Source organism: Lepisosteus oculatus, unplaced genomic scaffold, assembly GCF_040954835.1.
Source record: "Lepisosteus oculatus isolate fLepOcu1 unplaced genomic scaffold, fLepOcu1.hap2 HAP2_SCAFFOLD_131, whole genome shotgun sequence".
NCBI lineage: Eukaryota > Metazoa > Chordata > Actinopteri > Semionotiformes > Lepisosteidae > Lepisosteus > Lepisosteus oculatus.
Genome location: NW_027167680.1, coordinates 80,111 through 104,909, shown reverse-complemented (window position 1 = coordinate 104,909; position 24,799 = coordinate 80,111). Strand labels below are relative to the sequence as shown.

Here is a 24,799-nt window from a genome sequence, read left to right as displayed (position 1 = left end):
TGGACATGGTTAGAAAAGATTGTGGGGCTGCATGATGATGGGGTGTGGAGCTGACAGCACACCAGACGCCCTGCATGCCCTCACAGCCTAATGCCCTTTATAGCCCGACAAATGCACTCTGTTGGACACCCAGGTGGGAGTCAAATGGTGTGCCGGTTACCCAAAACTGGGTGAGAACCGGGTTTGAAGCCGTAACCACTTATGTGGTATCTGGATGTAATGTTTATCAAAGGAACTCAACTACAGTTCAGGTGCGGGTGCAACAGCTCAAAAGGCCTGCTACTGAGGAACCTTTCAAACCTGGGAAATTGAAAATTGTAAAGGGAAACCTGGGCTCTTATAATCTGTTTTCCTGGTGGGTTGCTGCCACTGCCTCTGTGTCTACCAAACACTTGATAACAGAGATAAGCCCTCGGTGGGCACTGCCCTGCCCCTTGTATTATGATCAAGGAACACACTTCACAGGGAAGGTGTGTCAGGCTGTGGCTGCATTGTTCGGAGTGAGATGGACTGAGATCACCCTCAGTCTGCTGGAACAGTGGAATGAAGGAACAGATCTCTGAAAGATCGACTAGACATCAGACTGAAGGAACGCCATGGGATGCGGGCTGGATCAAACAGAACTGTGTAACAGCCTGTTTGATATCATCACGGGCCAATCAATGAAACTTCCTGGAGGGATGAATTTAGCTGGAGGAATGGATTGTTGAATTTGCTAATTCTCTATTGTAGTATTGTAGGTTGCTAGGACTTAGCAAAGCACATCTATGATGAAGAAAAATATATATCATAATTATAATCCAGATGATTGGGGCATTGGTACATGGCTACAGTCTGTGCTAGGAACATGGAGAGGGTCTCTGGTTCAATACATATTTGTGGGTCTGGTATTATTCGTTATGATCATATCGTTAATATCCTGTTTGAAAAACATGTGGACTAAAGCTGCTGCTTCTGTGCTAATTGTACACCCTGAAGGGATCATGAAGGTCAAAAAATGATTTCATGGGAAAGGTTCTCTTATCTAGTGGCAGAACCTGATGGGTAGAACAATATAGCTTTAAGGGGGGTTACCCTTGGGAGTGATTCCCCTAGATGCAAATGATTATTGTGGTTTGTTTGCTCATAATAAGATGTTTTGCAGGAACGGAACAAAGAGAAATTTTACAACTTCAGCTAGAATTGTTCTGCAAAACGTCACAGCTGAGGCAGGGGAACAATGTGTAGATTTTTCTAAGAGTTATTACCCAGTTGTTGACCAATCTGTTGACCAATGTTGACCAAAAAAGCCTAAGATTATACTGGGCTCCAGCCCACAGGGATTTACCTGTGCTGTAAGAACTAATGAGTGAATAAGGAGACTGGATTCTGGTGAAAGACTTCAGGAAAAACAAATGGTGTTCACTCAGGTGGAGGGGGCTGTACCAGGTGCTGCTGACCACTGCCACTGCTGTGAAGGTCACAGAAATGGTGCCCTGGATTCATGCTTCCCACTGTAAAAAGGTCACAAACGAACTGAGCAAAGCGCAGGAGTGATGTCTCCACAAGGACAGATGGGGATAACCTGCGTGGGACTGATGTGCACAGCCTTTTTCCTTTTTATGTAGAAGCCTGTCACCACCCCAAAAGAGGAAGAATCTAAACACGAAGCCTCTTTGTATACAAACTGGCTGAATGAAACTGATAATGAGGGGGATATGAGTAATTTGTGGTATAAATTTATAAATCATACTGTAAAGTTAAAGAAATTTAATGCATCTTGTTATATATGTGCTTTAATGCCTCATTCTACAGCCTCACCCATGCGACTTTTTATGAAATGTACTCTTTTATTAATATCACGTTAGAAGGCTTAGACGCTATCAAACAAGAATTAAGGGGAGTTAGATTAATGGTACTTCAGAACAGGTTCGTGCTGGACCTTCAAAATGCAGCATCTGGAGGAGTCTATGCTTTAGTAGGAGACTCCTGTTGTACATATATTCCAGCTAATGACGATGATTACGGAAATATTACGCTCGCTATTCAGCATTTGAAAGAACTAAAAGACAAGGTGAATAAAGAGAGAGGCATAAAAGATACACTGGCTTTTCTCTCCTGGTTAGAATCACTGTTTGGGCCAGGGGGAATGTTTTTCTTTTAAGTTACTAACACCGATTATAGGGGCTGTGATACTTGTCTTCCTGTTTTTATGTTGCTGTATGACATGTATTATTCCAATGCTTCGAAATATGGAAATATGGTACCTAGGGGGATAAACTGTTCATCCTTCCAGTCTGGAGAATTGGCAGCTGTCTGACGTCAGTAAGTGATCCTTAAAAAATTAATAGTTCCATGACAGTGTGCATCACCAGAAAATCAATTTCAATGCATTAAAACTCTTGTTATCCTTCTGATCATTGAAGTGTCATTGCCCCAGCACTGTATACTCTTACTTTTGACGCCTGTCTGAAGTTGGATCCATTTCTAAGAATGGTGACTCACATATCCTCATGCTCAACTTTGGCTCAACCACACAAACTATGAAGTTAATCATCTGCTTTTGCTCCAAGATTTGTGTTACTAGGCTCTCTCCTGGGGATCCTCGTGTTCAAACATTGCCCTTATTGTGGATGATCCATGACAGAATTCAGGGAATTCAGAATTCTGATACCTCAGCTCAGATTCTGACTGGGCAGACTGTCATTGCCTGGTGTGAATGTGTGCATATCTGTTTTTGTGCATGTTCTGTGGCCTGTTGTACAGTACATCACAAATGAAAGGGAAATGGAAAACTAAAATAAGACTCAAGTGTTTTATCTTTCATTAACAGTGTTTCATTAGTATCTATGCTAGATCCTGTCATCCACTGCTTACCACGACAGGCTCTAGCACGGGATAGCAGCTAATACATTTAACAATCTCACTGCACAATGTTGTATATTCAAGGGCTGATCTTCTGTACTTTTTCTTTCACTTTTCATTTCCTGGAAACTCAGTCCTGCCAGGAATAATCTGAGAACATAATCAATCTGAGTGAAATTCTAAGCAGAGGAAGATTGTTTTACAGAGTCAACAAGGTCTAATTCAAGGTCATCAGCACTAACAAGATTCTCTCTGGAGACAGGCGATAAGAAAATTGAAAGTGTGTATTGTTACACAACAGCAGAGACTATGAGTTATGCTATCATGAGAGTGGTGATGGATTTTTTTCATTGCTTAGTTTTGCAGGTTCTGTACATTTGAACATTCAAAGTGACTAAAGTAAAGGAGTTTTCCCTTTTTACCACATAATTCCCAAAGATCAACACTAATAGAAAGCCTAATTCCAGCCAAGATTCAATTACTGTCTCTCAGGCATCCCAGCAGTGGATTTCATGACTTCAGACAGCCATCTTTATCAGTGGAGAACTCAATGCTCTGAGGTTTACTGGCAGAGTCTCACACTGGGTAATATGTTGGTAAATAATGTCCTATGGAATTCTACTATTGATAAATTCTACTATGGAACTGCGATGTGTCCTGAAAAAATCTTCTATGATAGTGGTACAGTCCATCACACCCCACCTACAGCCTTTAAAAGAGAAAAAAAAAACTGACAACAACAAAGTAAGTCTGGTGTAATCAACTAGGTCTTGCAAACATACTTAACCTCTTCCAGCTACCAACATTACAAATGCTGTTTACACATTAGATGGTTATTTTTTGGCTTCTGATATTATGGTGGAAAAAGAGCCCTGGAATCTTTGTAGAAGGACAAAAGACGGAAAGAACAGGCAGTGTAACCATGGCGAAGAGAAGGGAAATATTGGAGAGAGCTTTTTTCATACACTTTTTATCATTGTTTTTCCAGCCCAACAATGATCAACAAATATGGGCAGGCGTCCTGTGCCAAATCCAATCTACCTTTCTTCCAAGCATACAGGAATGTCAGTGAATTAAATATTGACATATGAAAATACCCAAAAATATGCAATCACACATATGCAGTTTGAGCAAACATAAGACAATACCCAAGTACCACAAACTACCAGGCATCATAAGCAGTTCAGGTGGGGAGCTGTGTCAGCATGCGTAGGCTGCAAAGGAACAAGTAATAGGTCTATTCCATGCTTAAAAGAGAAGAAAGAAAACACAACATTTCAGCCGTGGAGCCCTCACACCTGAAGAAGGCTCCACGGCCGAAACGTTGTGTTTTCTTTCTTCTCTTTTCATCTAGTGTCATTAGCCAGTTCCTGTCAAAATAAAATAGAAAAGGATAACATTCTAGAGAGAGTTTGAAATACCAAGGTACAATTTAAACCATATTTCTTCCACTACAACCACAATATTTTGGAGAGATCGCTGAGCCTAACTGTTCTGGCATGTCCGTTAGCCTCCGTCCTGCTTCAGCAATGAATGCAACGGGGCACATTCTGAGGGAGATGCGGTCAATCAGGTTGCAGGAAAACCATGCTATGCTTTTTTTTGAGATCCTGAAAAGGACAGAGGGGCCATGTATATGTGTGCAGCTGGATATGTTATTGCAGGTGGCGTAGCAAATTCTGCTGAAGCCCCACTGCCTGGTGTGGACGGTAGCTGTGCATGTTGCAGCAGAATTGTGCATGTGAGATCAAGGGGGCATGTCATGTGTTTGAGCACTTCACTCCCTTCCGGAAGCACGTGATTCCCTGAGTCCAAAAAATTTGTAAGTTCTTTGGATGACCTGTGGACCGATCTTTCACGATGAAGAATTCCTTAAGAAGAATAGATCTCGGCCCACCATCCCAATGCCTCCATCTGAAAACAGCAACCTCCCACTGCCCTTAGTCTGCAAGGCAGTCCTTTCAAGTGCGATGATGACGCCGGGACCTTCGTTGCCTATTGTACGAGCTGAACTTTTGTGCTCATCAATTCAAGGCTCTTTCCATCAACTCATCTTGTCTTTTGACGCTTCATGTTTCGTACTCCTTTGACTATCGGCATATCGGGTGACTGCAAACACTGAAGTTCTTGCTTACGGAGTGTGGAACAGTGTTTTCAAGTGATCGCTGTTCTGTCATGTTGACGCCGAGTGAATCTTTCTTTGGCAACATGGGCAGGCTGACAGCAGCGCGAGCTAAAGTAATGGCAAATTTCTTGACTTATTTCTGAATGTGAATGTTCTTTAGAAAAGGGATGCGGCGTTGCTTCTCCCCCGTGTAAAGGTCACGCATTCCAGACGTGGTTATGAGCGAACAGTTGCCGCAAGTGTTTGAAAAGAGCAAGAGAGGAAGCAGCCCTGCCCCGTGTGAGGATCAAACTCAGGACCTTCAGACAATGAGACTGACGCGCTACCAACTACGCCAACGAGGCCAGCTGCAGTACACAGCTGGAAAGTTTGCCTCATATGGATTTCAGTCGCCCGTTCCCTAATCTTTAGACGCCCTCTGCTGGATGTTGCATTTGCCTTTTGATCTCACCGATACTTTTTTGGTCTGTTTCTGTTGCGAGTCCGTTTTTCAGATCTCACCTAGCACAAGTCTCTCTGGCTGAAGTGGCCTCTCTGCTTCAGCATCGTGCCCTCACTCAGCCATTAAAAACGTCACTCGGACTTCTGACATGCTGACATGAAATGTCAAGAGAGAGTGGCGGAGACGCTTAAGGCAGAGAGAAGATGAAGAGGGGGCGTGGCTGCAAAATGATTGACAGCTGCATGACGCTCTCCATGCAAGGCGTGACCACAGGCTAAAGGACACCTTTCGGCACATCAAGCTCTAAGCACACACCTGGAGGATGTGGGAAATGATCCCGTTATCTCTCGCATGCAAAGCGAGCGCTGTACCATGCAAGCTAACCCCCCTCGTTGGGGTTATGCCTCGGTGTCACCTAGTGCCGCTTGTTCCCCTCTTACCGGGTGCAGTTCACTGCCCTTCGTCTGCAAGGCAGTCGTGTAATTGCAGCTTTCTTGACTTATTGATGAAGGTCTGACTGGACGAGCGAATGACGCCTCTCCCCCGTCCTCAAGCTCGCTGACAGAATAAAATGGAAAGTGCTGCCGTGGCTCATTGGTTTAGGGGTATGAGTCTCGCTTAGGGTGCGGGAGGTCCTGGGTTCAACTCCTGGATGAGCCCTTGTGTGTTCTTTTTGTCCTCGTCCACAAGACTGGGAACTGCATGGGCGAATGTGAAGAAGATCCTTCTCGAACGTGCAAAACGTGCGAGAAGAGGGGGCGCTTGTTTCCAGCCAAAACTTCTCGCGTGTGAGACGAGCTGACCATCGCTGCAGGAGGTGGGAGGGTCACTCTGGTAGACAGAGCTGACCTTCGGCAATAGGATTTATACTCTCCAAGATGATATTTGCACTTTCTGGAGAGGCGATTTTCTCCACTTCAGTAGCCAGATTTCGTCGATTGCGTGGAGAGGGCTGTAGAATGTGGCAGCGCCTTTCCTGCTCCGTCCATGACAGGCGTGCTGGTCTCTGGAGAGAGAGCACGGTCCATCAGCGCACTCCAATAAAGGCACTGGAAGCAGCTGAATCGCAATGGCGAAGCTCAACGCTGGGCCGCTGGGCATATCTTACCACCGTTTCCGTAGTGTAGTGGTTATCACGTTTGCCTCACACGCGAAAGGTCCCCGGTTCGAAACCGGGCGGAAACAGACTTATTTTGTCGCCACGCACAAAAGGGGATTGGGGATTCGCCTAGCGCTGTGATCGAACAGACCCACTCACCCCTTAGTGTGGCGGGATCTGCACAGTGCATGTCGCAGCGCATCCTGCTTTCACTTCAATGCGCGTCCTGATGTACCCCGGTCTCCCGCGTGACAGGTGGGGACAGGTGACAGGTCCTATACTAACGAGGAAGACATCGCTCTCTCCGACCCCCGGCATTGTGTCCCGACCCACCGTGCTGGAAGCCGACGGGTGCTGTGATTCCTTTAAGGAGCAGAAATGACAACCGAGGAGCCGAGAGATCATTTCAGCATTTCGCGTCTGAACGGAAAACACAAACGACCAACTCGGAATGACTTGCCTTTGACGCTTTTCAAAGCGTTCTTTGTGCACGACGACTGCGCCGCCTAGCAGATACAAATGGGTTGTACAACTTTGAACTAGCAAATGGAAGAGGGCTAAGCCCCCTCTCTTTTAGCCCAGGTTCAATCTGTCTCCCAGAATCACCAGGGCGCACACACACACACCCGTGCCGTTGAAGTGCTCTGCTTCATTTCTAAGGGCAACTCAACATTCACTCCTACCCCGAGTGCAGAAAAGACAGTGTCTGCAGCAACAGCAGCTCAGGTCTCTGCACAGGAGCTAAGCTGCCCCCATCTCCTCTGCTCTGCGGCTCCTGCGGAGTGGAGTCCTGCCTGGAGCTGTGTTTGCAGGCGGCGGCTCCCCGCGCCCTGTCTGTGCGTCGTGAAATTAATTAATAACGTTAATAAATTTATAAAGTTAATTTATAAATTTATAAAGTTAATAAAGTTATAAATTAGAAATTAATAACGATATAATTATATTCATGTACCGCAACACAAGAATAGTACACGCTGTACATTGTCTGTCGATAATGTTTCTGTAGTGCTTTTTCAGCACTCAGCACGTGACTGTGCTGGTGGTGCTGTGGGTTAGGTTCCTGACTTCCATATCACACGGTCTATGATTGAATCCCATTGAACTATGACTTTATTTTTTAACAAACATTTCTTTGAAAAAATGAAACGTTTCCCTTGGTCAGAGATTAAATAAAACCTCACTTTTTTTGAGCAGAAGGTTTACTGTGACCTGAGAAGGGCCGGCATCCAATCACGGTGGTACACACACACGCTCTCACCTATATGAGCTACACGGCTACCAAGATGATCTCAGGTGCGCCGAGCTGGTACGGAACATATTGAACTGATCGACGGCGAATTGTCTCTCAGACAGGCTTTTCACCTCTGAGCTCCCTGACTGACAGTGATCAGCTAGGTAGTGAAACAGTCAGCTGCTTCTAAGCCTTAAACAGCTGCATCTCGGCGCTTCCACGGAGAGATGATTTGAAAGCCGAACATCACCCGTTGGGAACACCTTACTATCACTAGTTTAAGAGACTCTTAAGGTCTTGCAGAGGTGCCTGTCTAATAGCATGCACTTTGCAAGCTATAGGTGTTTAGGCTGAGGCAGAATGCCTGTTAACAAAATGTTTTTCTAAAGGTGTGTCCAAGTGGCTGCAAAAGGACAACACTCCTGGGGCACCGTGGCTTAGTTGGTTAAAGCGCCTGTCTAGTAAACAGGAGATCCTGGGTCCGAATCCCAGCGGTGCCTTCTTTGTTCTGTCTTCTCGAACAGTACTGGTCATTATGGACAACCGCCTACGGCTAGACTTAATTAAATGCAAGTATTCATTTCCTGTCTTTAACGCGACTTGTTTTTCTTAAAATGGATGCAACTTGCAAAACATGAAATACAAACCTTGCTAATCAGCGCTAGCGGCTGGCAAAAAAAAAGAAGTCAGCAATGTTTTTTTTCTTTAACCTTAACCCTGCTAATAGAGAAGAGTTAAACGACCGAGTCTATGCAGCTTAAACGGTGCGCATGTCGGGTCCTTAGCTGAAAGGGTGGTAAATCACGCTCACCCCAGTCCTTAATCTTTTAAAGAGGATACAAAATTGAACCTAGTCGCCACATCACATACATCCTATTCAACGATAAAAAGGTAACATCTATCCTCGTCCAGAGTAAATCTCACGTTGAGGGCATATTTTTTTCCACTTTACCATGAGTCGGGCTCGGCTGCACAGAGGAGAGAGCAGAGCAATGAGGTCACGGGGACAGGGGAGTCACATGCTGGCGGTTTGAATACGCGGAAGATCACATCCGCACTCCGGACTCTGAATCCTGCCATCCGAGTTAAGATCTCGGCGGAACCTGAGGCGCAGTTCCTTCTTAAAACGTAATCTGGTGAGCATTTCTAGAATCGTACTTGTATAGATGCAGCCTTTAATGTGTTGCTAGGTTAAAATTGATTACTTCTTGAACTTCAGTAGGCAACTGCCCTCTTGATTTCGGATTTAATTTCTTTATTACAGGGGCGCTTTTATGAAGACAGAGTCATGTTCAGGTACTTTGCTTGATGGAGGAAGCTCATTTCGGACTCTGTGATCTGCTCACCTGGAAAGGTCTACTGTACTACTACAAGAGAGAAGTAGAGTCTGGAAGAAGGGACAATTTTATGATGCTTTGGAAGGTAATGCTTTTTTTTCTTTGAAATCGAAATGAATCAGAATATCAGTGCAAAAGACAAACTCTTGGTTTGGTTTAAAGAGATATGGTTTTAAAACAGACAAAATGTAGAAAACAGGTGTTTCTCACTTTTGGAAAAGAATGGACCGGGGGTAATATTTTACTAGTTGCAGGGCTGAGATCACTGGGTTACAGTCCTGTAGTGTCACACCAGGGACAGTGGCGCAATGCATAATGCATCTGACTACGGATTAGGAGATTGTAGGTTCGACTCCTACCTGGCTCGGGTCGTTTTAAAACACATCGGGCTATTCCCCAAGTAGCCTGTGCTACTTACTGCATTGTAATCGTACCCAGTAAGAGATTTCCTTCATATAAATGAACTGCACCTGACAGCTTTAGAATAACACCTGGGCTCAGTACGGTGCTGAGAGCTCAGCGTTGCTGTTCTAATTAGCACGCACGATTGTTGCTAGTTGAAAACTTTTCCCAATACCCCGCTTCCGCTGGTTTGCAATACAATCGGCGAAAGCAATTTTTGACAGTCTCGTCAGAGACTGAGCAAGGTGTTTAAAGACAGATTTTGTCATGGTGACATCATGGTAGAAAGAAACGAGCTTGTTACGTCTCAACAGAAACGCTCTTTATCTCTTTCAGCGTTATGCAGAGAACAGCGTCTGTCGAGATCACTTTTGAGTCAGCGCGAAACGCCGTGTGCTGTCAGTTTGATTTCATATTGCTCGTAGCGGCGCCCGGCTTTTGTCTGTCAAACGTTAGGTTGCGCTTCTTCATGCTGCATCGTCGGCATGAGTGGAGCTTTTTAAACGTCTGTACTTACTGCGCCCCATAAGAAATCGTTTGTCCCCGTTCAAAAGAGATTGTGCGATGTCCTGCAGCGTTTGCAAAGCAAACCTTTGACAGTTTGAAAAGAGGAATTTATTGTGCTTCCTGTGCGTGCAGTAGTTACAAAGTTGAAGGTCTTTACACGATCTGCTGCAGTTTTCAGTGGGCGAGCTTTGTCAGATGGCTTGGAAAAACGCACTGTGTTTCGGCTCGGGAAACATCATGGGCAGTGTCCTGCATGTTTTCTGTGTATAGCTGTCTTTTAACACATACAGAATTCATTAGAAATCATTGATTTCTCCAATTAACAAGGGTCCCTTTTGAACCTGCGAGAAGCATTCCTTCAATGTAACAGATTTACTCCGGGGAAAGGCAGCATGACATTGAGAGTAGCTCAAGCTTTCAGCACCCGTATCGGACTGCGTGTATGCAGACACCGCTCAGAATCCCCTGTAAGATTCTCCTTCAATTCCGTTTTGCAGTGCTTTAGCTCTTTCAAAAGGCTTCGCTTTGCTAGTCATAATCCAAGGCTCATGACAGCATTTGAAACCAATTGCCACTGCGTTGGCCAGGAATCGAACCCAGGTCAACTGCTTGGAAGGCAGCTATGCTCAACACTATACCACCAATGCACGGCCACAGGTGCCCTGCAGGACACCACCAGAGAATGCTCACGATTTCGGAAGCTGTCTCCGGGACGTGCTGATTCCACACATCCTGAATAAATCATGATATTGTTAGTTGCTGTAGCTAGACGTTCAAATGAGTTTCATGGCCAGATGGACTGTTTCCTCCAGCGATTTCGATTTTTAAGAACTTTTATTTCCTTTTCACAATAAAATACAGGGCATCACAAATGCTTTACATTAATATACATACTTAAAACAGTATATATGATCACATCTTATTACATTTTGACACGGTACGAGTTACATAGCAACAATTTCTTTTTTCTGAAGCAAATCACATTCTTTACTTAAACATGATAGTGTTTTTCACAGTTTCTTGAGATATTGACCTATGCCCTCTATTTCCCACAGATTTTCTGCTTCCTCCCTCCCTTCTCTCCACAGATCTCTGAGGTAATAGTTCTCTCGGGTGATGAACAGGGCCAGGCTACCTGCAGCCTTGACTGGGATCTTGATGCCTTTGAACAGCCCCATGTTCCTCACTCTCCACAGGGCGTCTTTCCCACTGTTCACCACGGCCCAGATCCTGTCAAACACGTCAGGAGGAAGTTTGACAGGAGAGATGCCGTATATGACGAAAGCAGCGGTCAGGGTAAATTGGGGCGAGAGAGCCTGCAACCAATCTTCAAACTGTGCCCAGAAGGCCTTAGCAAAAAAGCAGGACCACAGGAGATGGGTCACAGTCTCCTCCTCGCTGCAGCCCACCCTAACGCAGCGAGGGCTGGGTGTGAGGACCATACGGTACAAGGAAGTTCGTACCGGTAAGCACTGGTGGACGACACTCCAGGCTAAATCTCTGTGAATGTTGCACAGAAACTTAGAGGATGTGTGTTTCCACACCTTCCTTGTTTGGGCTGATGTTAAAATGCCCACAGGGTTCTGCCTATTGTTCTGGGGTGCAAAGAAATCTTCCAGTTTTTGGACGCTGACATCTCGGAGGGGAATATGGCCAATTGTGTGAGATCTTAGAAAACTTTTAACTGTCCCATAAATTGCAGGGCATGTGTCAGAGAGTGGGACATCCAGCTTGGGTCTGACACCCCACACTCTGAACACCTCCCTACCTACCCAGAGCCTGGAAAAATAAGTCCAGGTACGCGCTGCAGGTGCTGTTGCAAAGCCTCTCAGCACAGAGGCCAGGAAAATGCACAGCAGCTTCGTAGCAATATCTGGGACAGACTTCCCCCCTGAGGGTAGCGGCCTGTACATTATTTCCCTTCTGAGTCTTTCCTGCTTCACACCCCATAGAAATTGAAACATCAATCTCCTCAGCACCGCCGCAACACGGTGTGGGATTGGGAAGGTAGAAGCCAGAAAATTCAAGACAGGCAAGAGCTTGGCTTTGATGACCAGCACCTTCCCTGTCATGGTGAGGTCTCGGTTCTTCCATTGCATCAGTTTTTTGTTTAAGATTGGCAATTTGTTCTGCCAATTTACTGTTCCCATCTCTTCTCCAAAATACACCCCCAGGACCTTAATTCTCTTCTCTTGCAGCCTGAGATCATGTCCTTCTTTTGGCTCCCTCCAGTTCTGATAAAAAATCTCGCTCTTTGATTTGTTAATTTTTGCAGAGGAAGCCAAAGAGAACCGATCACAGCACTGCAGAGCTCTACGAATTGAGGCATTGTCAGAGAGGAGCAGGGTGACGTCATCCATGTATAGAGATGTCTTTACCTCTCCTCCCCCACTTCCAGGTACTGGTATCCCATTAATGGCCTGATCCTGGCGCAAGGCACAGGCTAAGGGCTCCATAGCCAAAACGAATAACAAGGGGGATAATGGCCAGCCCTGCCTCACAACAGACTTCAAAGGGGCGTGATCTATTGCCATTAACCATTACTCTGCTGTTGCTACCTGTGTACAGCAGGTTAATCCACTTTCTCATGATGGGGCCAAACTTCATGTGCTCAAGTACCGAAGTTAAGTACTGCCGGTTTAGGCGGTCAAAGGCCTTTTCTAGGTCTACACCTGAAATGCACAGAGGGAGGGAGCGATCCTCTGAGTACAGACAGACATCCCTCAACAAGGCCAGGTTGTCGCTCATCAGGCATCCTGCTATCCCACAAGTCTGTTCTTTCCCTACCAGTGAGGCCACTACATTTTGTAGGCGCAGGAAAAGGGCTTTGGACAGGATCTTAGTGTCCACGCCTAACAGGCTGAGGGGTCTCCAGTTCTTTATGTCATTCTTTGCTCCTTTCTTAAACAAGAGAGAGATAGTGCCTTCTCTTAAGGAGTCAGGCAGCAATTCTGTCTTATAGCTTTCCTCGAATAGGAGCAGCAGCGGATCCTGAAGCAGATCCCAAAAGGTGCAATAAAATTCTTTAGGGAGCCCGTCAGCACCCGGAGTTTTCCCCTTCTGTAAGCTCTCCATAGCCTGTCTCAGCTCTTCTACTGTCAAATCCCTCTCAAGTACTTCCCTATCTTCTTCACTCAAAACGTTTTCTAGCTTTGAGGTAAAAAAATGAATTTCTTCATCCTTTACCTCTGTAGAGCTGTACAGTCTTGAGTAGAAGGCCTCGGTGCAGGAGAGGATTGCACTCGGCTCTGTTCTCTCTCGTCCCTCCTCATCAACTACACTTTCCATGACAGACTTGGAGCCTTCCACTTTCCTGAAAAAGAGGCGAGAACACTTCTCATTTTCTTCCAAGAACTGCACTCGACTACTTTCTTCGGCTATGCTCCGGATGTCCTTTTTTAAAAGGGTGATATCCTCGAGCACATCGAAGCCACTGTGCATCATCGTGTAGAGACGCTGCAGCTGCCTCTGTTTCCTGGCTAGCACTCCTCTCCGTCTGGCAGCAGCCTTCCTTCCCTCAGCCATGAAAAAGGCCTTTGTCCTCACCTTCACCTCCTCCCACCACTCTCCTACTGACCCGTACAGACACTGCAAGGACAGCCACTGTGATAGTTTCTCCTTGTAGCAGGATACTACCCCCTCGTTCTCTAGCAGCTTTGTGTTGAGTTTCCAGATGCCTGGGCCAAAGCCCTGGAGTTCCACTCTACGACCTAAAGCCTGATGATCTGAGAAGAAGACAGGCTGAAGAGTGACCCCAACAACTTTCACTCTCTCTGAGACAAAGCAATAGTCAATTCTGGAGCTGCTATTCCTCCCTGACCATGTATATCCTGCTGTTGTGGGATATATACATCTATATGTGTCTGAGAGTTTAAAGTCTTGAACTAAGTTTTGCAGGGCCAGTGACCTGGAATCCAATTTTATCAGAGAGCTAGACTGCCTGTCTGTGTGCTCTAAGATACAATTAAAATCCCCTCCCACTATCACGTCTGTGCTACATAACAATAGGTGAGAGAGTGCCTTGAGTAGCTCCACCCTTCCTCCCACGTCAGTAGGGCAATACACATTGATTAGCCGCAGGTTAACGGTCCCCCATTCCACATCCACACACAGCAACCTGCCATCTATGACCCTCTGAATACTTTTCAATTTGAAAGCCCATCCTTTGAAAAGAATGGCCACGCCAGAGGCTCTGTTGTTATTGTCCCCTGACCAAACAGAAGGCCCTTTATCCCACCTATCTTCAAAGCTTTTATACCTCTCTTGATAGGCTAAAGCACACTCCTGCAACATCAACACATCTCCCTCTCTCTGCTGGAGGTAATCAAAGACAGACTGGCATTTAACTCTGTCATTGATACCTCTGGTGTTAAGAGATATTATGTTTAGAGCCATATTACATAAGAAAGTGGAACCAGTCTTTACAAAACACATTTCTCTTCTGTCTCACCTGGTCCCTTCTTCTTTTTCTTTTTCTTCTTACCAATTTCCTGCCAGCCATCCTCTGAATGAGCCTTCATCAGGGTGGCAGCAGTAAAAGCATTCACGGAGTCCATTTCAAGGAAGGGGGTAGAGGGAGGGGTGGAGGGGTTCCAGCTGTTCCCATCGCCATGCTCTCCTTCCTCCTCGCTCGGGGAGAAAACAGAGTCATTTTTCCTTTTCCTCAAGTCCAGCTCCTGGGAGCACTGAGGGGAAAGGGGTGCAGCCGATGCACCAGTCTCCTCTTCCCCCTCACCAACCATTTGCTGCAGATCCTCTGTGATGGACTGGATGGAGGAGAGGAGGGCATCTGTAGCACTTGCAGAGTCTGAGAAAAGCAGCTCCGCTGAATCCTGGGTATCCTCGCTGGACCCGCTCCACCGGGGGGCCCCACACTGGCCCTCGTTCTGAGGAGCAGGAGTGGGGGAGGGGTCCTCGCTGTTCTCGGGGGTTTTCAAACCCTCGTGCTTGTCTGGTGCAGTCTGTTGTGGGGGCGTAGTGGATTTCTCTTCCACCGGCCCCGGAACCACAGCAGGGCAGATCCTGGCTGGAGGCTGAGACTTTATCAAACAAGGGTTCTTTGTTTGACTTGTTGTTTGCTTTGGCTTTTCGGGCCGGTTTGGCTGAAACAAGCACTGCCTCATCCTTTCTCATTTTGAGTTTATTGGCGTAGGCATGAGGGCAGTTTATAAAAACGTGTCCTTCCAAGCCAAGTAAATTGCACTTTGGCAGCATTGAACAGTCAGAGGCTAAATGTCCCTGTTTGCCACAGGTCTTGCAGCATTTCACAGTGCAGGGCGATGCCAGGTGTCCCACAGCGCCGACACACCTTTGGTTGTCCCACATAAAAAACATAGCCATTGCAGGCGCCCAGCCAGATTGTAGAGGGCAGGTGCCTTAAGCCTCCATTTACATTGTCCGGTAGCAAGCGAACCTCGAATTTCCTTGCTCCTGCTTTTATACCGTCAACATATCTAACCTCAGTTCCATGGTGGACGGTGCAGTACTGGTTAAGCCAGGTGTGAATGTCCTCCGTCTTTTTTGAAGGTACAGGCATTGAGCATTGGTGGTTCAGTGTTAGAATTCTCGCCTGCCACGCGGGAGGCTTGGTTTTGATTCCCAGCCAATGCAGTGGCTTTTGCAACTCGCAACTGAAAACCCACTGAAGCTAAGCGGGTGTGAGCTAGGTCAGTACCCGGATGAGGGTGAGCTACAGGGAAAAACAAAGCTTCCAGCTGGAAGCGGTGTTAATGGTGCCGGCGGGGGGGCGCTCACCCTGAGGTCTGTGCGGGTCCCAATGCCCCAGTATAGTGACGGAGATGCTGTGTTGTAAGAGGGCGCTGTCTTTTGGATGAGATGTAAAACCGAGGTCACAGCGCTCTGTGGTCATTAAAAATGACCACCAAAACCTTTGACAAAAGCTCTTGGTAATTGATGGTCTTCAAAAATGCTTCTCCTTTAGGTACATTTTAAATCAGCTGAAAAATGCTGTGAAATGGGGGGCATTTCAGGCCAGTGTAGGATTTTGGTTACAAGAACCATGAAAGTGCACAAGAAAGCCCGTACACTGAATTACACGGCTTTCTATTCAAAAGAGGACAAAAGAAATTCCCTGAGTTCGATTTTTTGCAGCACTGAGAGGGGCACTGTTGCGAGGCCAGTTAGCTCAGTTGGTTAGAGCGTGGTGCTAATAACGCCAAGGTTGTTGGGTCCGGCCGTCTGATTGGCGTTCTTTTCTTTGGGGGGCGGGAAGTGTCCGGCCGCAGGGGATCTTGGGACCTTGCCTGCATAGCGGCTTCCCAGAGTGCGTCGTTTCCGGCACAGTGTGGCCGGGTGTTTTCCGAGTTATCGCACGGATTGGTCACGCTCGCAAGCCGTGAGCCGCAGGCGATGAGCCCGGAGCTGAACGGGCCCCACTGGCTAGTTTGTAAGGCCAGGTGCATTGCCAACCACGACCGGCAGCGCAGAGGCTTTGAAGGCGGCCTGGGCTCCTGTAGCTGTGCAGCCACGCACTCTGGTTTCTTTTCATGTTGTACAAATCTTTCGCCTTTTACTAAAGATTTCCGTGGAGAGGAGCATGAAGGAGTTCCATGCAATTTTTGTGCTTCCCTGCCTTCGGGTGGGGCGCAGCCTGGCTGGTCAAAGAGAGAAAACAAAAACGCCCGCAATCGGTCTTGTTATGGCGATTGTGGCAGTCTGCTCCGCGAGTCCACGGTCTCCGGCCGTCTGATTGGCGCTCTTTACTTTGGGGGGCGGGAAGTGTCCGGCCGCAGGGGATCTTGGGAACTCGCTTTGCATAGCGGCTTCCCAGAGTGCGTCGTTTCCGGCACAGTGTGGCCGGGTGTTTTCCGAGTTATCGCACGGATTGGTCACGCTCGCAAGCCGTGAGCCGCAGGCGATGAGCCCGGAGCTGAACGGGCCCCACTGGCTAGTTTGTAAGGCCAGGTGCATTGCCATTCACGACCGGCAGCGCAGAGGCTTTGAAGGCGGCCTGGGCTCCTGTAGGTGTGCAGCCACGCACTCTGGTTTCTCTTCATCTCGTACAAATCTTTCGCCTTTTACTAAAGATTTCCGTGGAGAGGAGCATGAATGAGTTCCATGCAATTTTTGTGCTTCCCTGCCTTCGGGTGGGGCGCAGCCTGGCTGGTCAAAGAGAGAAAACAAAAACGCTCGCAATCGGTCTTGTTATGGCGATTGTGGCAGTCTGCTCCGCGAGTCCTCGGTCTCCGGCCGTCTGATTGGCGCTCTTTTCTTTGGGGGGCGGGAAGTGTCCGGCCGCAAATATGAAGCGTTACAGCAACGACATGCCATGAGACGATTGATAACGATTTCCATAGGATCCACGCGGTTGCCTGGCAACCGTCAGCTTTGCGCAGTGGCAGTATCTTAGCCTTTGAGGTTTAGCCGATGCGCGATTATTGCTAGTTGAAAACTTTTCCCAATACCCCGCTTCCGCCGGTTTGCAATACAATTAGCGAAAGCAATTCTTGACAGTCTCGTCAGAGACTGAGCAAGGTGTTTAAAGACAGATTTTGTCATGGTAACATCATGGTAGAAAGAAACAAGCTTGTTACGTCTCAACAGAAACACTCTTTAGCTCTTTCAGCGTTATGCAGAGAACAGCGTCTGTCGAGATCACTTTTGAGTCAGCGCGAAACGCTGTGTGCTGTCAGTTTGATTTCATATTGCTCGTAGCGGCGCCAGGCTTTTGTCTGTCAAACGTTAGGTTGCGCTTCTTCATGCTGCATCGTCGGCATGAGTGGAGCTTTTTAAACGTCTGTACTTACTGCGCCTCATAAGAAATCGTTTGTCCCCGTTCAAAACAGATTGTGCGATGTCCTGCAGCGTTCGCAAAGCAAACCTTTGACAGTTTGAAAGAGGAATTTATTCTGCTTCCTGTGCGTGCAGTAGTTACAAAGTTGAACGTCTTTACACGATCTGCCGCAGATCTTACAAACGAGCCAGTGGGGCCCGTTCAGCTCGGGGCTCATCGCCTGCGGCTCACGGCTTGCGAGCGTGCCCAATCCGTGCCCAATCCGTGCGACAGGCTGCCTTCAAGGCCTCTGCCCTGCCGGTCGTGGTTGGCAATGCACCTGGCCTTACAAACGAGCCAGTGGGGCCCGTTCAGCTCCGGGCTCATCGCCTGCGGCTCTCGGCTTACCTGGCAGGGGAGATACCTTGATCAGCCTGTAGTTGGAGTAGTTGGATTGTTTTCTTGTTTTGTGGAAGCAGTGTTTGTTTTGCAGTTTGAGATGGCAACCTTTGGATCCCGCAAGAATGCTGTACATTTTGAGCTTTTGGATGACCTCTTCATGGATCGTATGCAGTTCAGCAGAAAAGTGTTACAGAAGGAACTTGGCTTTGAACCTCGGCACTTGGATTTCATCTTTGCTCTCCCAGGTCAGAAAGCATTTGAGGTTGTATTTGCTACCTATCCTCTGTTTGAACAATGCGTGGATGTCTTTGAGGCAAAAAGAGGGAAAGTTCCTGCACTTGAGAAGATCAACTTGCAGCCTCTGACACAGAGAGAGAGGAAAACGGTGCATGTTGTTATGTTCTCGGAACTGGCAAAGACGGAGGACATTCACATCTGGCTTAACCAGTACTGCACCGTCCACCATGGAACTGAGGTTAGAGATGTTGACGGTATAAAAACAGGAGCAAATTCGAGGTTCGCTTACTACCGGACAATGTAAATGGAGGCTTAAGGCACCTGCCCTCTACAATCCAGCTGGGCGCCTGCAATGGCTATGTTTTTTATGTGGGACAACCAAAGGTGTGTCGGCGCTGTGGTGCTGTGGGACACCTGGCATCGTCCTGCACTGTGAAATGCTGCAAGACCTGTGGCAAACAGGGACATTTAGCCTCTGACTGTTCAATGCTGCCAAAGTGCAATTTATGTGGCTCGGAAGGACACGTTTTTAAGAACTGCCCTCACGCCTACGCCAATAAACTCAAAATGAGAAAGGATGAGGCAGTGCTTGTTTCAGCCAAACCGGCCCGAAAAGCCAAAGCAAACAACAAGTCAAACAAAGAACCCTTGTTGGACAAAGAGTCTCAGCCTCCAGCCAGGATCAGTCCTGCTGTGGCTCCGGGGCCGGTGGAAGAGAAATCCACTACGCTCCCACAACCGCAGACTGCACCAGACAAGCACGAGGGTTTGAAAACCCCCGAGAACAGCGAGGACCCCTCCCCCACTCCTGCTCCTCAGAACGAGGGCCAGTGTGGGGCCCCCCGGTGGAGCGGGTCCAGCGACGATACCCAGGATTCAGCGGAGCTGCTTTTCTCAGACTCTGCAAGTGCTACAGATGCCCTCCTCTCCTCCATCCAGTCCGTCACGGAGGATCTGCAACAGCTGGTGGGTGAGGGGGAAGAGGAGACTGGTGCATCGGCTGCACCCCTTTCCCCTCAGTGCTCCCAGGAGCTGGACTTGAGGAAAAGGAAAAATGACTCTGTTTTCTCCCCGAGCGAGGAGGAAGGAGAGCATGGCGATGGGGACAGCTGGAACCCCTCCACCCCTCTTTCTACCCCCTTCCTTGAAATGGACTCCGTGAACGCTTTTACTGCTGCCACCCTGATGAAGGCTCATTCAGAGGATGGCTGGCAGGAAATTGGTAAGAAGAAAAAGAAAGAGAAGGTAACAGGTGAGACCGAAGAGAAATGTGTTTTGTAAAGACTGGTTCCACTTTCTTATGTAAAATGGCTCTAAACATAATTTCTCTTAACACCAGAGGTATCAATGACAGAGTTAAATGCCAGTGTGTCTTTGATTACCTCCAGCAGAGAGAGGGAGATGTGTTGATGTTGCAGGAGTGTGCTTTAGCCTATCAAGAGAGGTATAAAAGCTTTAAAGATAGGTGGGATAAAGGGCCTTCTGTTTGGTCAGGGGACAATAACAACAGAGCCTCTGGCGTGGCCATTCTTTTCAAAGGATGGGCTTTCAAATTGAAAAGTATTCAGAGGGTCATAGATGGCAGGTTGCTGTGTGTGGATGTGGAATGGGGGACCGTTAACCTGCGGCTAATCAATGTGTATTGTCCTACTGACGTGGGAGGAAGGGTGGAGCTACTCAAGGCACTCTCTCCCCTATTGTTAAGTAGCACAGACGTGATAGTGGGAGGGGATTTTAATTGTATCTTAGAGCACACAGACAGGCAGTCTAGCTCTCCGATAAAATTGGATTCCAGCTCACTGGCCCTGCAAAACTTAGTTCAAGACTTTAAACTCTCAGACACATATAGATGTATATATCCCACAACAGCAGGATATACATGGTCAGGGAGGAATAGCAGCTCCAGAATTGACTATTGCTTTGTCTCAGAGAGAGTGAAAGTTGTTGGGGTCACTCTTCAGCCTGTCTTCTTCTCAGATCATCAGGCTTTAGGGTGTAGAGTGGAACTCCAGGGCGGGACTGTCTTTGGCCCAGGCCTCTGGAAACTCAACACAAAGCTGCTAGAGAACGAGGGGGTAGTATCCCGCTACAAGGAGAAACTATCACAGTGGCTGTCCTTGCAGTGTCTGTACGGGTCAGTAGGAGAGTGGTGGGAGGAGGTGAAGATGAGGACAAAGGCATTTTTCATGGCTGAGGGAAGGAAGGCTGCTGCCAGACGGAGAGGAGTGCTAGCCAGGAAACAGAGGCAGCTGCAGCGTCTCTACACGATGCTGCACAGTGGCTTCGATGTGCTCGAGGATATCACCCTTTTAAAAAAGGACATCCGGAGCATAGCCGAAGAAAGTAGTCGAGGAGTGCTGTTAAGAGGCAGAGTGCAGTTCTTGGAAGAAAATGAGAAGTGTACTCGCTTCTTTTTCAGGAAAGTGGTAGGCTCCAAGTCTGTCATGGAAAGTGTAGTTGATGAGGAGGGACGAGAGAGAACAGAGCCGAGTGCTATCCTCTCCTGCACCGAGGCCTTCTACTCAAGACTGTACAGCTCTACAGAGCTAAAGGATGAAGAAATTCATTTTTTTACCTCAAAGCTAGAAAACGTTTTGAGTGAAGAAGATAGGGAAGTACTTGAGAGGGATTTGACAGTAGAAGAGCTGAGACAGGCGATGGAGAGCTTACAGAAGGGGAAAACTCCAGGTGCTGACGGGCTCCCTAAAGAATTTTATTGCACCTTTTGGGATCTGCTTCAGGATCCGCTACTGCTCCTATTCGAGGAAAGCTATAAGACAGAATTGCTGCCTGACTCCTTAAGGGAAGGCACTATCTCTCTCTTGTTTAAGAAAGGAGCAAAAAATGACATAAAGAACTGGAGACCCTCAGCCTGTTAGGCTTGGACACTAAGATCCTGTCCAAAGCCCTTTTCCTGCACCTACAAAATGTAGTGGCCTCACTGGTAGGGAAAGAACAGACTTGTGGGATAGCAGGACGCCTGATGAGCGACAACCTGGCCTTGTTGAGGGATGTCTGTCTGTACTCTGAGGATCGCTCCCTCCCTCTTTGCATTTTAGGTGTAGACCTAGAAAAGGCCTTTGACCGCCTAAACCGGCAGTACTTAACATGGGGACTTGAGCACATGAAGTTTGGCCCCATCATGAGAAAGTGGATTAACCTGCTGTACACAGGTAGCAACAGCAGAGTCATGGTTAATGGCAATAGATCACGCCCCTTTGAAGTCTGTTCAGGGGTGAGGCAGGGCTGCCCATTATCCCCCTTGTTATGCGTTTTGGCTATGGAGCCCTTAGCCTGTGCCTTGCGCCAGGATCAGGCCATTAATGGGATACCAGTGCCTGGAAGTGGGGGAGGAGAGGTAAAGACATCTCTATACATGGATGACGTCACCCTGCTCCTCTCTGACAATGCCTCAATTAGCAGAGCTCTGCAGTGCTGTGATCGTTTCTCTTTGGCTTCCTCCGCAAAAATTAACAAATCTAAGAGTGAGATTTTTTATCAGAACTGGAGGGAGCCAAAAGAAGGACATGATCTCAGGCTGCAAGAGAAGAGAATTAAGGTCCTGGGGGTGTATTTTGGAGAAGAGATGGGAACAGTTAATTGGCAGAACAAATTGCCAATCTTAAACAAAAAACTGATGCAATGGAAGAACCGAGACCTCACCATGACAGGGAAGGTGCTGGTCATCAAAGCCGAGCTCTTGCCTGTCTTGAATTTTCTGGCTTCTACCTTCCCAATCCCACACCGTGTTGCGGCGGTGATGAGGAGATTGATGTTTCAATTTCTATGGGGTGGGAAGCAGGAAAGACTCAGAAGGGAAATAATGTACAAGCCGCTACCCTCAGGGGGGAAGTCTGTCCCAGATATTGCTACGAAGCTGCTGTGCATTTTCCTGGCCTCTGTGCTGAGAGGCTTTGCAACAGCACCTGCAGCGCGTACCTGGACTTATTTTTCCAGGCTCTGGGTAGGTAGGGAGGTGTTCAGAGTGTGGGGTGTCAGACCCAAGCTGGACGTCCAACTCTCTGACACATGCCCTGCAATTTATGGGACAGTTAAAAGTTTTCTAAGATCTCACCCAATTGGCCATATTCCCCTCCGAGATGTCAGGGTCCAAAAACTGGAAGATTTCGTTGCACCCCAGAACAATAGGCAGACCCATGTGGGCATTTTAACATCAGCCCAAACAAGGAAGGTGTGGAAACACACATCCTCTAAGTTTCTGTGCAACATTCACAGAGATTTAGCCTGGAGTGTCGTCCACCAGTGTTTACCGGTACGAACTTTCTTGTACCGTAGGGGCCTCACCCCCAGCCCTCGCTGCGTTAGGGTGGGCTGCGGCGAGGAGGAGACTGTATCCCATCTCCTGTGGTCCTGCTTTTTTGCAAAGGCCTTCTGGGCACAGTTTGAAGATTGGTTGCAGGCTCTCTCGTCCCAATTTACCCTGACTGCTGCTTTCGTCATATACGGCATCTCTCCTGTCAAACTTCCTCCTGACGTGTTTGACAGGATCTGGGCCGTGGTGAACAGTGGGAAAGATGCCCTGTGGAGACTGAGGAACATGGGGCTGTTCAAAGGCATCAAGATTCCAGTCAAGGCTGCAGGTAGCCTGGCCTTGTTCATCACCTGAGAGAAATCTATTACCTCAGAGATCTGTGGAGAGAAGGGAGGGAGGAAGCAGAAAATCTGTGGGAAATAGAGAGCATAGGTCAATATCTCAAGAAACTGTGAAAAACATTATCAAGTTTAAGTAAAGAATGTGATTTGCACCAGAAAAAAAGAAAATTGTTGCTATGTAACTGTTACCGTGTCAAAATGTAATGAGATGTGATCATATATACTTTTTTAAGTATGTATATTAATGTAAAGCTTTCTGATTTGTGATGTCCTGTATTTTTTTGTGAAAAGAAAATAAAGTTCTTAAAAATCGAAATCGGTTCACCCAGGGCGAGGCTCGGCCATTGCACTCCGGCTGTGCTGACCCCTGCGAATTCCCCAAATGTGGGAATCTCGACTGCATAATTTCTGGTAGTGGGGGACTGCGTTCGCGCTCTCCCCTGATGTGCTTGGTCCAAAATCAGATACGGGAGGGTTAGGACACCACGAGCTGCGTGGCTGCGGAAGGATCCCGGTTCGAAAGGAGTCGACGCCGCTGCTGGTTCTCGGTGGCTTTTAGTTAGGGGTCCGGAGAAGCATCTCAAGCTAGTTCCACTACTCCTTCCGGACGTTCATTCCCTTTTCAAAGTCAGTCGTTTTGCTGTAGTCTGCGTTCTTTAGGCTGATTATCGAGGTTAGCCTTTATTTGGTCATGGGGGGCCTCGGTACTGTATGCTGAGTCTAAAGACAGTTTCACCCGTTTTCTGATTGCTCGGTTCTGTACCAGTGCAGACATGTCAAACAGTGAATGGCTGTACCTCTATTGTATCCGTGCTCAATGAATGAAATCGGTAACAAATGAATATATGTCTAGTTATACGAAAAACGAGTGGTTTATCGACTCATCTTCATTTGCAGATTTAGAGGCAGCTTCGATATTCGTTTTACAGACGGGTTTTTTTTTTTGAATATGGGTCACACACATGCCACAGCAACAAAACATCTCTAGAGATGAGGCTATAGATCACCTTTCCATCCTGCAGGTTTTCCTCCCAAAGCCTACGGCACCAACGGCGACCCCTGCTGGCCGGGAGAGCAAAAGCTTACAGCACCTGGTATTCCCAGGCAGTCTCCCATCCAAGTACTAACCAGGCCCGACACTGCTTAGCTTCCGAGATCAGACGAGATCGGGCGTGTTCAGGGTGGTGTGGCCGTAAGCGAAAGCCCCGGCGCCTGACTCGCTACTTGAAGCTGTGTGTGGCGGGGGTTCCGTGCCCCCCGAGCGGGACTGAAGGATCGTTCGTGTGCAACTCTTTGGAAAGGAGCTGCTTTCCAAATCGCATTGCATGCCTGGATGTTGGCGAATGCGCTCCCTTGTGTTGGCTCGTCCCGCACTGGAGGAGGACAAACAATCTGCACGGAGGAGCACCAGGCAAGTCTTCACCAGACAAAAACCTCCAGTGCACAGCACTCTGGAAACATTTCGGGGCTTTCGCGTGTTTATTTCAGCACGTAAAGCGCACCGGTCCAACACGTCGGCCGGGCGCGCGGCGCCTCCGCCCTCTTGTGGCCTTGCGGCGTCAGAGCAAGAGGCTCCTTCTCGCTGCCCTTCCGCTGTGTTGCAGGGCCCCGAGAGGGAACCCGGAGCGCGCACTTTGTGGGGGGCGGGGGACCGCGTTCGCGCTCTGCCCCCGGTCTCTTGCGCGAGTACTAAATCTCACGGACAGGGGGGCCTCGTCATTGATTGTTACAGGTGAGACGGGGATTAGGAGGAGACCCCGACTGATGGGTAAAGGGGAGCACTAACACCAGAGGGACACCCCCGGCGTCTCTTTTTGAGAGACGCCC

At 47.9% G+C, this 24,799-nt stretch overlaps 8 non-coding genes across 8 annotated transcripts; 7 read left to right on the top strand and 1 right to left on the bottom strand.

Moving 5' to 3' along the window:
- The first annotated feature begins 6,523 nt into the window (after positions 1-6,523).
- trnav-cac (transfer RNA valine (anticodon CAC)) lies at positions 6,524-6,596 on the top strand. Its single transcript has one exon. It is a non-coding gene; the product is annotated as a tRNA-Val (tRNA).
- A 1,571-nt stretch (positions 6,597-8,167) lies between these two features.
- trnat-agu (transfer RNA threonine (anticodon AGU)) lies at positions 8,168-8,241 on the top strand. Its single transcript has one exon. It is a non-coding gene; the product is annotated as a tRNA-Thr (tRNA).
- A 1,336-nt stretch (positions 8,242-9,577) lies between these two features.
- Positions 9,578-9,716, top strand: LOC138226300 (U4 spliceosomal RNA). The gene has a single exon (XR_011184485.1). It is a non-coding gene; the product is annotated as a U4 spliceosomal RNA (small nuclear RNA).
- A 6,759-nt stretch (positions 9,717-16,475) lies between these two features.
- LOC138226304 (U5 spliceosomal RNA) lies at positions 16,476-16,592 on the top strand. Its single transcript, XR_011184490.1, has one exon. It is a non-coding gene; the product is annotated as a U5 spliceosomal RNA (small nuclear RNA).
- A 391-nt stretch (positions 16,593-16,983) lies between these two features.
- On the top strand, positions 16,984-17,100 carry LOC138226301 (U5 spliceosomal RNA). Its single transcript, XR_011184486.1, has one exon. It is a non-coding gene; the product is annotated as a U5 spliceosomal RNA (small nuclear RNA).
- Positions 17,101-17,330: 230 nt separating this feature from the next.
- Positions 17,331-17,472, top strand: LOC138226299 (U4 spliceosomal RNA). The gene has a single exon (XR_011184484.1). It is a non-coding gene; the product is annotated as a U4 spliceosomal RNA (small nuclear RNA).
- A 5,773-nt stretch (positions 17,473-23,245) lies between these two features.
- On the top strand, positions 23,246-23,415 carry LOC138226286 (U1 spliceosomal RNA). Its single transcript, XR_011184471.1, has one exon. It is a non-coding gene; the product is annotated as a U1 spliceosomal RNA (small nuclear RNA).
- A 636-nt stretch (positions 23,416-24,051) lies between these two features.
- On the bottom strand, positions 24,052-24,170 carry LOC138226285 (5S ribosomal RNA). Its single transcript, XR_011184470.1, has one exon. It is a non-coding gene; the product is annotated as a 5S ribosomal RNA (ribosomal RNA).
- Positions 24,171-24,799: the final 629 nt, after the last annotated feature.